The sequence below is a fragment of the Oryctolagus cuniculus genome, unplaced genomic scaffold (assembly GCF_964237555.1).
Source record: "Oryctolagus cuniculus unplaced genomic scaffold, mOryCun1.1 SCAFFOLD_50, whole genome shotgun sequence".
NCBI classification, from domain to species: Eukaryota; Metazoa; Chordata; class Mammalia; order Lagomorpha; family Leporidae; genus Oryctolagus; species Oryctolagus cuniculus.
The window spans coordinates 929,146-940,533 of record NW_027208298.1 but is presented as its reverse complement, the minus strand read 5'-3'; the positions used below and the strand labels follow the sequence as shown (position 1 = coordinate 940,533).

At 39.8% G+C, this 11,388-nt stretch overlaps 1 pseudogene; it reads left to right on the top strand.

The window, feature by feature from the left end:
- The first annotated feature begins 2,126 nt into the window (after window positions 1–2,126).
- On the top strand, window positions 2,127–7,809 carry LOC138848181 (vomeronasal type-2 receptor 116-like; annotated as a pseudogene).
- Window positions 7,810–11,388: the final 3,579 nt, after the last annotated feature.

Genomic DNA, 11,388 nt, shown 5'->3' with positions numbered 1-11,388 from the left:
AACTTTAAAAATATGTATGTTTTGTATGTGCAGGTCCATTTGTATAGCAATTTCACCTCAGTGGATTTTAACAGTAATATGCAAGATTTTTATTTGACTCTTTGCACTTTGACTCTTTTTTGTTGAGAATACAGGTACCTTTTGAGATGATAGGGGAAATATTTTATAACCAAAAAGATAATTAAGAATACCCTGATGGTAGTTATGATCTGAACAGTGTGTACTAGCCCTTACTCTCTGAGTCTCCTGATGCCTTTGTGGGATGACCAATTCTTTAAAAAACTATCATGTGTTCACTAACTTGAACCAAGAACTTCATAAATAAAAATAATCTTATCTTTGTAAACATTCTTGGCCAATATACTTACTTTTCTAATTATGAGGCTACCAAATCACAGCTGATATGTCAATTATATTGTACATAAACACAGAAGTTACATAGACAAGTAAACATGCTGATGTCCATTTACATATATGTATAGTATAGATTATATGTATTTCTTCTGTGAGACATTAAATTTATTTGATTTACTAAATAATTTGATCAGTATATTTTCCTGTACATGCATAGAGACATTCCTAATTGTGTTCTACAATGGGTATTAGATTTATGTGAGCCAGAGTTAAAATCCAGACAAATCTATGTATATCCCAGTGGGTGTACCCTGTGCTTATGTGCATGCTTAGTGATCTTGTATATAATAATAGGTTCACAGCCCCTCCTGACTGCTTGTGTCAGGTTTTCTGTATGACATCACTTCCTGGGTTAGAGTCATTTTATGATATAATGTTGACCCCAATTCTTCTATTTTTTTTTTTGTTTACAGGCAGAGTGGACAGTGAGATAGAGAGAGAGACACAGAGAGAGAGAAAGGTCTTCCTTTTGCCATTGGTTCACCCTCCAATGGCTGCTGCGGCCAGGGCACTGCAGCCAGTGCACCGCGCCTATCCGAAGGCAGGAGCCAGGAGCCAGGTGCTTCTCCTGGTCTCCCATGGGGTGCAGGGCCCAAGCACTTGGGCCATCCTCCACTGCACTCCCGGGCCACAGCAGAGAGCTGGCCTGGAAGAGGGGCAACCGAGACAGAATCCGGCGCCCCGACCGGGACTAGAACCCCGTGTGCCAGCGCCGCTAGGCGCAGGATCAGCCTATTGAGCTGCGGCGCCGGCGCCATTGACCCCACTTCTATTTTCCCCATCAGCATCTCACAGAGGGCATGGGCTACAGCGTACAGCATTATAGAGGAGATATCTGCTGTGGGAAACACCATAGTCCATATTTCCTGGCTTTGCAATCATTCCAAAAGAAAATATAGTTTTGATCATTACCTTCTTCCTAGTCCTTGTAATGAGCTGTATTAAGATATTTTGCAGCATTTCATTGTACGGTGAGAAACATTATTCTTCTATGATCTGTCATTATAGAGTCTGAATTGAATTTTCCTTTTAATTTTTGCAATAACATCATTTGAATTTGCTTTAAATTTTAGGTTTAATACCCCACAAATCATAATGTTCCACAAGTGAAATGTAGAAAGATCACTGCACCACAGGAATTTAAGCTAGGGCCATAAAAACAAATCAATTTCTGTGATGCCAGTTTTATTTTTATACATTATGGGTTTTTCTTCCATTCTATATTATGCAGTACATATCACCAAAAATCTTATATGATATTTTCCTTATGCAATGGGTATATTTCACTATGCATAATGGTATCCAGCTGAATCTATTGTTTTGCCAAAGAGAGGATTTCATTCTTTTTTGGGGGATGGGTTAAACTTTTAAAAGTGCACATGAATGTACTACCATGTGGAACCATCACAACAATCAAGATATTTCACATATGAAGCCACGTTGTTCTCATGTGGAAGAACTAAGATGAGCTTTCCTAAACCTCTGACTAATCATTCATGGTCAGCCACCCTGTGGGACACATTCCGTGATTTTTCTGTTTGGATTCATATGCTCTCCATCATTTTAATAGGAGAGAGGCAGAATTCCCCACACTTGAACCCATGATATGATGTTCATTCAGACAAATGTCAGCCTACACCAAATAAACTCTCTGAGGATAGAGAGGAGGGAAAAGCAGGATTTCTCATGTGCACCTCCCACCTCTAATCTGAATGTTCTCCCTCTTTCCAATTGTGTCTCCCTTCAAGCTTCATCCACTTCTGAGGAAAATCCAATTTACCAACAGTGCTGGGGAGGACTTTTCCTTCCATGAAATGAGACACCATATGGCACACTATGATATCCTCAACATTGTGAATTTTCCTGCTGGATTTCAGTTGCTGATCAAAATCTGGGAGCTTTCCTCCGAGAGTGCATATGGCCATGATTTGGTCCTCAATGAAGAGATGATAAAATGGCCTGTAGCGTTCATGGAGGTGTGGATCCATGGGAATATTGCATACATACAGAGCGTCTGAGTAGCATCTGAGAGGATATTATGTGTGCAATTTTAAATAAGCTTTCAACTCTAATTTCACAACTTGGCTTCAAAAGATATGGTGGTGCTTACACATATATGAGCCAGTGTGTATTAGAAGTGCACATTTGTACTAGTATTGTTGTTTTTACTTTGGGCATATTTATGTATTCTGAGGTTGAGTGACTAGAAAGAGTAATGTTAAGGAATAGAGATAGAGATCAATATGTAGACATAAAATTACAAAACACACATCTACACAAATTCTAAAATTTTATTTCAACTTTTTTATTTATATAAGGTGAAAAAACTTCATGTATTAGATATATATCTATAAGCATGGTGATATTTTAATCTTTTGGTGAGAGTCGTAATTATGTTTGCTGCAGTATGAACACAAGTAAATTTTGAGTTGACTATTTGAAGAAACCATTCCCATTTTCCTTTTTTATTGTGTTTACCAATTAGTTCAGTTTTTCTTCTGAATAGCGCCACACAGCTGTGATCAAAAATTTTATCATCATTGTGCTGTTGAAATACCCCAGACAATTTTGTGGGCAATTTTTATAACTGTTGTGTTATACCGCAAATGCAATGGTAGTATCAGGAATTGATTCGCTCCCTGGGTCTAGAAGTCCAGAAGTAGATCAATGCACAATCCATAGTTTATAATATTTGCTCATCTTTTCTTTATAGGCTTGTCTTTTTCTGAGTCGTTACAATCAGAAGTGTACATAGTCATAATTTTTTTGGGAATTTTTTTTCTGGCATGTAAAATCTTCTACTCAATTAAGGAAAGAGGCGTGTAAAATAGTCTCAGACATACACATTCTGAGAATAATTTTACCACATAAAAAGCTGAACTGAAAAGATTTCAGAGGAAGCAATTCAATAAAGAGACAAATGTCCAGAAGCATAGATCTGATGATGATCAATATTAAACCCATCAGGTGCCCTCACAATATTTGATAGGCTGTTGTCAAACTTTGAATAAGCATCATAGAAACTTGAATTTGATGTTTGGATAAAATTGACAGACACAGACTGTTGAGATTATAGTGATGACCTTGGGATGAAGAGGCAAATAGTGACATCGTATCACAGTGCCTAATGTCGTGCATAGCAATGACCATCACTTCTCTTTCCCTTACAGATGCCTCAGTCTTTGTGTAGCCAGAGGTGTGGTCCAGGATTCAGGAAAATTCACAGGAAGGAAAATATACCTGCTGCTATACTTGTATTGTTTGTCCAGAGAGACATTTCCAATCATACAGGTAGAAAACATTTGACTTACCTGTGAGAACTCCAGCCTATGAAATATTTCTTGATAAGAAGGAAACCAAGAATATTTGCAATGGGATCAGAGTGCCCTATTGTCTCATGCACACCTCCACTCACTCTTTCCATACCTTTGTTGTATGCTCACTATCACCATCTCATTATGTATAAGCTGTTGTCTTGCAGTGCTCAAACTCTCAAGCTCAGCTCTGACACTGATTCTATCTGGTGTCCTTCTTTCCCATCCAGTGCAGGATGAGACCTTCTCAATCTGTGATCTAAGGTCTAAACAAGAAATATAATATTTGTGTTTCCTAATGCTCCATTTGGATATCTAGAAGGCTTAAAATCAAAACTTTTTTATACATAACTGACGAGAAGGGAGCTGCTTCATATGAATTGTGATGGGAGTATTATATGACTTTCTGTGCTACATCCTTGACATTGTGCATGCTGTTCACTACACATAATGAAAGCCACCACTTGTCTTTTATGTATATGCTAGAAGAAGAGAAAAAACAAGGTGAAATATAGAGACAAAGCATCCTAAAAATGATGCCACTTGCTAACTCCAAAACCATTTGCAAAATGCAAATATTTAAGCAATGTTAGGTATCAAATAAAATATCAAAGCCAATTGTTTTGAGAAATGTAAAAATGTACTAAGTCTCATTCGTAAATAGTTCCACTGTTCAATGTAGAATAAATATCTTTATAATAATTTGAATTCTTCCAAAAGGATGTTTTAATTCACATAATCTTAGCTTTATAAATATTTTTATTTCAGTATCTTCAAACAAGCTATATATAGTTTCCAGTATAAAGAAGATAACAGGCTGGCACCGTGGCTCACTAGGCTAATCCTCCACCTGCAACACCAGCACACCAGGTTCTAGTCCTGGTTGGGGCGCTGGATTCTGTCCCGGGCACTCCTCTTCTAGTCCAGCTCTCTGCTATGGCCCGGGGAGGCAGTGGAGGATGGCCCGGGTCCTTGGGCCCTACAACTGCATGGGAGACCAGGAGAAGCACCTGGCTCCTGTCTTTAGATTGACGCAGCATGCCAGACACAGTGGCCACTTGGGGAGTGAACCAATGGATAAAGGAAGACCTTTCTCTCTCTCTCTCACTGTCTAATTCTGCCTGTCAAAAAAAAGATAACAGAAAAATGACTTCAAGTTTCTGTGAAAATACTCAACATGCAGTAAGTTAGTGAAAGAAAGAAAACTAAAGTATCATGTATTGACCCATTGTACAATGTACACTTGCCTATGTGTTCCTGGGGTATCTTTTTTTTTTTTTTTTTGACAGGCAGAGTGGACAGTGAGAGAGACAGACAGACAGAAAGGTCTTCCTTTGCCATTGGTTCACCCTCCAATGGCCGCCGCGGCCGGTGCGCTGCAGCCGGTGCACCGCGCTGATCCGGTGCACCGCGCTGATCCGATGGCAGGAGCCAGGAGCCAGGTGCTTTTCCTGGTCTCCCATGGGGTGCAGGGCCCAAGCACCTGGGCCATCCTCCACTGCACTCCCTGGCCACAGTAGAGGGCTGGCCTGGAAGAGGGGCAACCGGGACAGAATCCGGCACCCCGATCGGGACTAGAACCCGGTGTGCCGGCGCCGCTAGGTGGAGGATTAGCCTAGTGAGCCGTGGCGCTGGCCCCTGGGGTATCTTTGAGACAGGTGCTGAAAGCACCTACATTCTATGAAAAGTAAAGGGAACACATTGAAAAGAATTGAAAGAGAGAATTCCTCTAAATTTTTGCAAATATTTATATTTCATTTTTTTACAAAATATCTTTATTTATTTGTCTGAATATCAGCATTACAGATAGAGGGAGAGCATAATAGAGAGGGAGAGAAGATGCAGAGAAAATCTTCCATCAGGTAGATTCACTCTCCAGGTAGCTGCAATGGCCAGTTCTGGGCCAGGCGAAGGCCAGAAACCAGGAGCTTCTTCCAGGTCTTGCACAGGACCCACATTTGAGCCTTTCTCTGTTGGTTTCCTAGGCACATTGGCATGGAGATGGTTTGGATGTGGATCAGCCAGGACATGAATAAGCACCTGTTCAGATGCCATCATTGCAGGCAGTGGCTTTAACCACTACATCACAACTCCAGTCCCTGAAGCTTGTAGTCTTGCATGAGCACTAAGGATAATAACTGAGTAGGACTCTTATTGCAAGTGTAGCCATACTAATAATATTTTCTTGCTTTTTAAAAAAGATTTATTTAATTTAAAAATCAGAGATACAGAGAATGAGAGACAGAGAGAGATAGAGAGAGAGAGAGAAAGATTCAATCCAATTGCTCAGGCCCCAGATGGAAACAATGGCCCAGGATGGATGAGGCAGAATCCAGGAGCCAGGAGCCACATCTGGGTCTCCCACATAGGTGTGGGGGTCCCAATTACTTTAGCCACCTTCTGCTGTTCTTTCTAGGCAATTAGCAGGGACCTGTATTGGGAAGTGATCAACTGGAACACAAAACAATGTCCATAAGAGATGCCGGCATTGCAGGTGGTGGCTTTACCCACTGTGCCACAACACTGACGCTATTTTTGTTTAACATTAGATTGAAAGAGAGACATATTCACCAACTGGCCTGTTCTTAATGACTTCTCTCATGCTATAGCAGCAGAAGTGCATTATTTCAAGTGAGACAATGTGGTGTCCAATGTGGTGTTCACAGGAGCTAAACTGGTAAACACGTCATACTTTCAGGTTAACTAGAGTGCCTAGTTGTCTTTCAGTAACATGATGAAAATACCACTTACTACCATATACCCTCATAAAGACAAACAGCTACAATTCTCTTCTATTCAACTGCAGTATCACAACAGTTATATGGAAATACTGACAAGACGAGTCCATGTAGGAATTAGAGTAGAGAAAAATGTATGGTGGTCCCAGGAATGACACATGATTTATATAGGTCATCTCCATTTGAGGATAAGTGAGAAAAACCTTAACACTGATGACCCCAGAAAAATATTCTAACCCATGTGAACAAAAGGCTTCTCCTGAGAAAGCCACTGGGGACTGTAGAGAAGAGGGCTTGGAAGAATCCAAGCCCATATGAATTACAGGAAATTCACCATTTTATAGAAATTAAAACACTGAAAAAAATCTGAGCGACAGGATGAGACCACAGAGCCCCACGTGCAAAGGAGCTTCTTTGAACCAGTTTCTCCTATGGGAATCAAGCATTGTCCCTGGGTCAGGAGTGCAGAAATATCCTTTAGTGTTTCTTGGTATACATCAGAGCAGGATGGACTCAACATGATATTGAAGAAGGGACCCTTTTCCTGAACAGGGAAAAAGGAGCAAATTGTGAAATGGAAACGTGGATCTTGCTTTTCCCCACAGATGCAGAGCAGTGCATCCCATGTGCAGATCACGAGTACCCAAACCTGGAGAGAAACCACTGCCTCCTGAAACTGGTGACCTTCTTAGCCTTTGAGGAATTTCTGGGGATGGCTCTGACCTGCATGGCTCTGTGCTTCTCTGTCCTCACAGCTGCGGTTTGCTGGGTCTTTGTGAAGCACCAAGACACTCCCATCATCAAGGCCAATAACAGGACCCTCAGCTACATCCTGCTCATCGCCCTCCTCCTGTGCTTCCTCTGCTCCTTACTCTTCCTTGGCCATCCCAACACAGCCACCTGCCTCCTCCAGCAAATAGCATTTGGGAAGTTCTCCTCCCTTTAGTGACACAGATGCACACTCTGAGCCTGGCCACATCATGCTGGTGTGCAATAAGGGCTCGGCCACTGCCTTCTACTGTGTCCTGGGATACCTGGGTTCCTTGGCCCTGGCCAGCTTCACTGTGGCTTTCCTAGTCAGGAATCTGCCTGACACATTCAATGAAGCCAAGTTCCTGACGTTCAGCATGCTGGTGTTCTGCAGTGTCTGGGTGACCTTCCTGCTTGTCTACCACAGCACCAAGGGGAAGGTCATGGTGGCTGTGGAAGTCTTCTTCATCTTGGCCTCCAGTGCAGGGCTCCTGGGCTGCATCTTTGCCCCCAAATGCTATGTTATTCTCATAAAACCTGATAACAATTCTTTGAAAGCTTTAAAGAATCAGAGCAGTTCTAGGAGATCCTAAATTATTTTTCTCAGGCTTGTCTTCACATTTCTACCTTTGTAAACAAAATCCAAAGGGAAGTAGCCATTCAACATTGTCTAATAAGCAAAACTAAAAGCCATTGTTGGTTAGGCATTTGGCCTTGCAATTAAGATGACCTTGTACCCCATAATATTATCTGGGTTATTAATTTGTTCTGACTCCTGACCCCAGTTGCCCCCCCCCACCAAAAAAAAAAAAAACCCAATGAGTGGTAACAACTCAGTTATTTTTTTTTTCTGGCTTCTGGCTCTGACTTCAATCCAGGCTGAGCCACTGCAGGCATTGAGAGGTGAAGCAGTGAAAGGTTTGTCTCTCAACCACCACTCACTTTCTCTGTTTCTCTCTCTTTCTCACAAAAAACACAATGCAGTCCACAAATATTTTCATATAAAGTAAAACGAATCACTCTTTAAACTGAAACACAGCAGACCATCAACTTATAAATAGCAATGTCATTTTATATGGTAGGGTTATCCCTGAAAATATGCACACTAATTAATTTCCTTTTTGTTTATCAATTTAGATGCTATAAGCGTTCATATTTGAAAACATGTCTCAGTTATACCTGCTTTATCTTGCTTTCCTCAAGGTCTTGAATTTATCCTTTTGTTGTTATAATTTAGTGGAATTTATTTCCCAAACACAAGTCAACTAATCCTTGAGCATTCTTCACTTTGGACACTGTATCGTTCACAAACATCTTAGTCAATAATTACTTTCTGGTTATTTGGACAGCATATCTTTATCTCAACTATCGGTAGATTCCATGATTATAGGCATTATTCTGTAATTGTGTCCTCCATCATTTGACTGCTTTCTCTTTCTGCCTTTGGTTAGTGTTCATATTCCAGGGGAAAATGATGCTTTTATTGTGGTGAAATTCATATACACTGTGGGAACCACTGAAGTAATGTACAAATATGTTGTATTACAGTACTTTTACATTCAAATTCTACATCAACTTTTTATAACGTATGTTCACAGGGTTGTGCAATTATCATGTCTGTGTAGATTGAAGCCCTTTGCATCATCCCATAATCAAAGACTTTGTCCACTAAGCAGCCTCTTGCAAACTTGCATGAACTTGGTTCATGCAACCATTCATCTCTTTAGTTGCTATGTGTTTACCTACTCTGGACAGTTCCTGGCATTGGAATGAGGTAATATGAGACCTCTTAGATCTAGCTTCTTTCACATGACATTACATTTTTAATTTATCCAAATTATAGCAGATATCCTTCATTATTTTTATAGCTGTCGAACATTCAATCTTATGGATCTGCCATATCCAACTTATTCAATCATTTACAGGTGATGATTTGTGTTATTTCCACACTTCCAGTGTTATGAACAGATTGCCCTGAGTATTCTTGTAAAAATATATGTTTAGGCATATACCTCCAGCTCTTTTGAGTGCACAGGATATTTCAAATGGTTTTGAGGAAAATGCAGTGAATATATATGTTTATTTTAGTGAAAACTTTTAGTTTTTATTTATTCATGTTTTAGGCAAGTATTTTACCCTTTGTGTTTCTGTGTGGGTGCAAACTGATGAAATCTTTAATATATGCTAAATCAATCTTCTGTATATACAGATAATTGAAAATGAATCTTGATGTGAATGGAATGGGAGAGGGAGTGGGAGATAGGATTGTTGTGAGTGGGAGGGAGGTTATGGGGGAAAAAAGCCACTGTAATCCAAAGGCTATACTTTGGAAATTTATATCTATTAAATAAAAGTTAAAAAACATGTAAAACCAAAAAAAAAAAACACAAAATTTCAAAATAACAAAAATAAAACTTAAAGCAACTAAAAAGACACTCCCCAAAAGAAGTGACTTCCAAGAGAAAATTTTTTGAAAATAATGAAAATACTGAAGAAACAAAGCTCCCTAGTAGGTAATTATGTTCTTTAATATGAAGAATGATGAGGCTGGCACTGCAGCGCAATGGGTTGATCTTCTGCTTGCCATGCCAGCATCCCATATGGGTGCTGGTTCTAGTCCCAGCTGCACTTCTTCCAATCTAGCTCTCTGCTACGGCCTGGGAAAGCAGTGGAGGATGGCTCAAGTCCTTGGGCCCCTGCACCTGTGTGGGAGACCAGAAGAGGCTCCTGGCTCCTGGCTTCAGATTGCTGCAGCTCCAGCCTTTGCGACCATTTGGGGAGTGAACCAATGGACGGAAGACCTTTCTGTCTCTCCCTCTCACTGTTTGTAACTCTATCTCTAAAATAAATAAATAAAAAACTTTCAAAAAATGATACAGAATGGTGATAAAATACTCAAGTGATTTAAAGACTTTGCTAATGAGTACACCCATCCCAGATTCTTTCACACTCACTGTTTGTAACTCCATCTCTAAAATAAATAAATAAAAATCTTTCAAAAAATAATATAGAATGATGATAAAATACTGAAGCAATTTAAAGGCATTGCTAATGAGTACACCCATCCCAGATTATTTCACACATATCACTGCCAAACACAGAACATAGCTCTGGAGGATTCTGGGCTAGTAATTGATTTTATTTTCAAGGTAACTCAGGTCATGCTTTGGTAACACATGAACCCCAAAGTTTTAAGACATCAATGCAGTAAAGATTTATATTAGTCTCAGAGTAAATATACAACAGTGGTTGCTGAGAGAGGGGGCTGTGCTCCCCAGAGACATGGAGATAAAATGAGGGAAGTCCACTGTCCTGATGATCTGCATCCAATGTTCATGCTTTCCTCACTTGGAATTTCAAAGCCTACAGAGTCTCTGGGTATCTTGCCTATTTTCATTCCTTCTGTGAACAAAAGTCATTCTCCTTAAAGCAATGTGCATGTGAAATGTCATCTTCTCTATGCTCAGAATGACAGAGTGCAGCATGGGGATGGCCTCATCCACAACCATGCCCCACGTTGCTGCCATGGTCCACATCTTCCCCACATGAAGAAGCATTTTTCTACAATGTATACACTGACAAGACTCTACATCACTGTGTAGCATGTGCACATTTGCAGAGGAAACTCTTATGCTCCTCTTGAAAGCAATATTACTAGATACTGAGGATGTCTTTTCTTCCTGAATTATAGCTGGATTTCTCTGGATTTTACTACTATATCATCTGAACCCAAACTTATATTTATTAACTCATGGGACAAAAAGATTAAATTAGTTGAAGAGATTGAAGTCTAGGAAAAAGGCAAATAACCATATGTAAGAAAAATCTCAGAGAGTTTATTTCACCATCTAATTCATTTGTTTAACTTTTAGTAAGAGTTCTTGAAATAGTCTGTGTTCTTATTTACAGTTAGTAACTTGGAGTAATTTACAGTGAATTTGTCAAAGGGTCTCAAAGATGTATGCCTAATATGCCTTATATTAGGCATCATAAGCCCAGAAGATAAGGTTTAGCTCAGAATATGAATAGTTACAATATCGTGTGGAGATTCAGAAGCTTTCTTTTTTGTTCACACACTGATCCTTAATTTCAAAGGAAGGAAAATCTCAGTCTCATAAAGTAGTCCAAGGGTAGAGATGGAACATAACATAAGCAGTATGTATACATAGGTT